This window comes from Arachis hypogaea, chromosome 19, assembly GCF_003086295.3.
Source record: "Arachis hypogaea cultivar Tifrunner chromosome 19, arahy.Tifrunner.gnm2.J5K5, whole genome shotgun sequence".
NCBI lineage: Eukaryota > Viridiplantae > Streptophyta > Magnoliopsida > Fabales > Fabaceae > Arachis > Arachis hypogaea.
The window spans coordinates 32,103,381-32,107,627 of NC_092054.1; positions in this window are offsets into that span (position 1 = coordinate 32,103,381).

Here is a 4,247-nt window from a genome sequence, read left to right on the forward strand (position 1 = left end):
AAGCTTCCATATGTAGAGACTTTTCTTGGAGTTAAACGCCAGCTTTTGTGCCAGTTTGGGCGTTTAACTCCAGCTTTTGTGCCAGTTTGGGCGTTTAACTCCAGCTTTTATGCCAGTTCTGGTGTTAAATGCCAAAATTCCTGAGCTGACTAGGAATGTCTGTTTGGGCCATCAAATCTCGGGCAAAGTATGGACTATTATATATTGCTGGAAAGTCAAGGATGTCTACTTTCCAACGCAATTGCGAGCGTGCCAATTGGGGTTCTATAGCTCCAGAAAATCCACTTCGAGTGCAGGGAGGTCAGAATCCAACAGCATCTGTAGTCCTTTTTCAGCCTCTGAATCAGATTTTTGCTCAGGTCCCTCAATTTCAGCCAGAAAATACCTGAAATCACAGAAAAACACACAAACTCATAGTTAAGTCCAGACGAGTGATTTTTAAATAAAAACTAATAAAAATATAATAAAAACTAACTAAAATATACTAAAAACATACTAAAAACAATGCCAAAAAGCGTATAAATTATCCGCTCATCACAACACCAAACTTAAATTGTTGCTTGTCCCCAAGCAACTGAAAATCAAATAGGATAAAAAGAAGAGAATATACTATAAATTCCAAACTATCAATGAAACTTAGCTCCAATTAGATGAGCGGGACTAGTAGCTTTTTGCCTCTAAATAGTTTTGGCATCTCACTTTATCCTTTGAAGTTTAGATTGATTGGCATCTATAGGAACTCAGAATTCAGATTGTGTTATTGATTCTCCTAGTTAAGTATGTTGATTCTTGAACACAGCTACTTTATGAGTCTTGGCCGTGGCCCTAAGCACTTTGTTTTCCAGTATTACCACCGGATACATAAATGCCACAGACACATGACTGGGTGAACCTTTTCAGATTGTGACTCAGCTTTGCTAGAGTCCCCAATTAGAGGTGTCCAGGGTTCTTAAGCACACTCTTTTTGCTTTGGATCACGACTTTAACCACTCAGTCTCAAGTTTTCACTTGACACCTTCACGCCACAAGCACATGGTTAGGGACAGCTTGGTTTAGCCGCTTAGGCCAGGATTTACTCCTGTGGGCCCTCCTATCCACTGATGCTCAAAGCCTTGGATCCTTTTTATTACCGTTGCCTTTTGGTTTTAAGGGCTATTGGCTTTTTCTGCTTGCTCTTTTTTTTCTTTCTTTTTCTTTTATTTATTTTCGCCTCTTTTTTTTTTGCAAGCTTTATATTCACTGCTTTTTCTTGCTTCTAGAATCAATTTTATGATTTTTCAGATTATCAATAACATTTCTCCTTTTCCATCATTCTTTCAAGAGCCAACAATTTTAACATTCATAAACAACAAATTCAAAAGACATATGCACTGTTCAAGCATTCATTCAGAAAACAAAAAGTATTGTCAACACATCAAAATAATTAAACTAGTTTCAAGGATGAATTCAAAATCATGTACTTCTTGTTCTTTTGTGGTTAAAACATTTTTCTTTTAAGAAAGGTGATGGATTCATAGGACATTCATAGCTTTAAGGCATAGACACTAAGACACTAATGATCATGTAATAAAGACACAAACATAAATAACACATAAAACATATTTTTCGAAAAATAGAAACTAAAGAACAAGGAAATTAAAGAACGGGTCCACCTTAGTGATGGCGGCTTGTTCTTCCTCTTGAAGATCTTATGGAGTGCTTGAGTTCCTCAATGTATCTTCTTTGCCTTTGTTGCTCCTCCCTCATGGTTCTTTGGTCTTCTCTAATTTCATTGAGGAGGATGGAATGCTCTTGGTGCTCTACCCTTAGTTGTCCCATATTGGAACCTAATTCTCCTAGGGAGGTGTTGATTTGCTCCCAATAGTTTTGTGGAGGAAAATGCATCCCTTGAGGCATCTCAGGGATTTCATGATGAAGAATTTCCTCATGCTCTTGGTGAGGTTCTCTTGTTTGCTCCATCCTTTTCTTAGTGATGGGCTTGAGGTCATGCCCTCTTAGTTGAACCGGCTTCCCTCTTGAATCTCTCTTCCATTGAGCGCCCTCTTCACAAATGTCGATGAAGACTTGTTCCAACCTTTGATCAAAGTTGATCCTTTTTTTTGAGCTTGAAGGGGACCTCGGGGATCACCTTGTTCTTGGCCACAACTTCATGGAAGTGGTCTTGATGCACCCTTGAGATGAATCTCTCCATCTCCCATGACTCGAAGGTAGAAGCTTTTGCCTTCTCTTTCCTCTTTCTAGAGGTTTCTCCGGCCTTTGGTGCCATTAATGGTTATGAAAAAACAAAAAGCAACGCTTTTACCACACCAAACTTAGAAGATTTGCTCGTCCTCGAGCAAAAGAAGAAAGAAAAGAGTAGAAGAAGAAGAAATAGAGGAGATGGAGGGGGGTTAGTGTTTCGGCCAAGGGGGAGAAGTAGTGTTTAGGTTGTGTGAAAATGAAGGAGTGAAGATAAGTTTATATAGGGTGGAGAGAGGGGTAGGGTTTGATAGGTGAGGGGTTTTTGGGGAAGAGGTATTGAGGTGATTGATGAATGGATGAAGAAAGGAGAGAGAGATGAGGTAGGTGGGGGTCCTGTGGGGTCCACAGATCCTGAGGTGTCAAGAATTTCTCATCCCTGCACCAGGTGGCGTGCAAAACGCCCCTTTCTGCCAATCCTAGCGTTAAACACCAGGTTGCTGCCCATTTCTGGCGTTAAACGCCAGCTTCTTGCCCTTTTCTGGCGTTAAACGCCAGCTCTGTGCCCATTTCTGGCGTTAAACGCCCAGAATGGTGCCAGGCTGGGCGTTTAACGCCCATTCTGCTACCTTTACTGGCATTTAAACGCCAGTAGGCTTCTCCTCCAGGGTGTTCTATTTTTAATGCTGTTTTTCATTCTGTTTTTGCTTTTTCAGTTGTTTTTGTGACTTCACATGATCATCAACCTATAGAAAACATAAAATAACAATAGAAAATAGAAATTTAACATAGATAAGTAATAGATTGGGTTGCCTCCCAACAAGCGCTTTTTTAATGTCAATAGCTTGACAGTGGGCTCTCATGGAGCCTCACAGATATTCAGAGCATTGTTGGGACCTCCCAACACCAAACTTAAAGTTTGAATGTGGGGGCTCTGTTTGACTCTGTATTGAGAAAAGCTTTTCATTCTTCCTCTCCATGACTACAGAAGGAGGTCCTTGAGCTTTAAACACAAGGGAGTCATCATTCACTTGAATGATCAATTCTCCTCTGTCAACATCAATCACAGCTTTTGCTTTGGCTAGGAAGGGTCTGCCAAGGATGATGGATTCATCCATACACTTCCCAGTCTCTAGGATTATGAAATCAGCAGGGACGTAGTGGCCTTCAACCTTTACCAAGACATCTTCTACAAGTCCATAAGCTTGTTTTCTTGAATTGTCTACCATCTCTAGTGAGATTTTTGCAGCTTGTACCTCAATGATCCCTAGCTTCTCCATTACAGAGAGAGGCATGAGGTTTATACTTGACCCTAGGTCACACAGAGCTTTCTCAAAAGTCATGGTGCCTATGGTACAAGGGATTTAGAATTTTCCAGGATCTTGTCTCTTTTGAGGTAATCTCTTCCTAGTCAAGTCATCCAGTTCTTTGATGAGCAATGGAGGTTCATCCTCCCAAGTCTCATTACCAAATAACTTGGCATTTAACTTCATGATTGCTCCAAGGTACTTGGCAACTTGCTCTTCAGTAACATCTTCATCCTCTTCAGAGGAAGAATACTCATCAGAGCTCATGAATGGCAAAAGTAAATTCAATGGAATCTCTATGGTCTCTGTATGAGCCTCATATTCCCATGGGTCCTCATTAGGGAACTCCATGGAGGCCAGTAGACATCCATTGAGGTCTTTCTCAGTGGAGATCACTGCCTCTTCCTCCTCTCCAGGTTTGGCCATGTCTGACGTGTTTATGGCCTTGCACTCTCTCTTTGGATTCTCTTCTGTATTGCTTGAGAGAGTACTAGGAGGGAGTTCAGTAACTTTCTTACTCAGCTGACCCACTTATGCCTCTAGATTTCTAATAGAGGACCTTGTTTCAGTCATAAAACTTTGAGTGGTTTTGATTAGATCAGAGACAATGGTTGCTAAGTCAGAGTGGCTCTGCTTAGAATTCTCTATCTGTTGCTGAGAAGATGATGGAAAAGGCTTGCTATTGCTAAACCTGTTTCTTCCACCATTACTGTTGTTGAAACCTTGTTGAGGTCTCTGTTGATTCTTCCATGAGAAATTTGG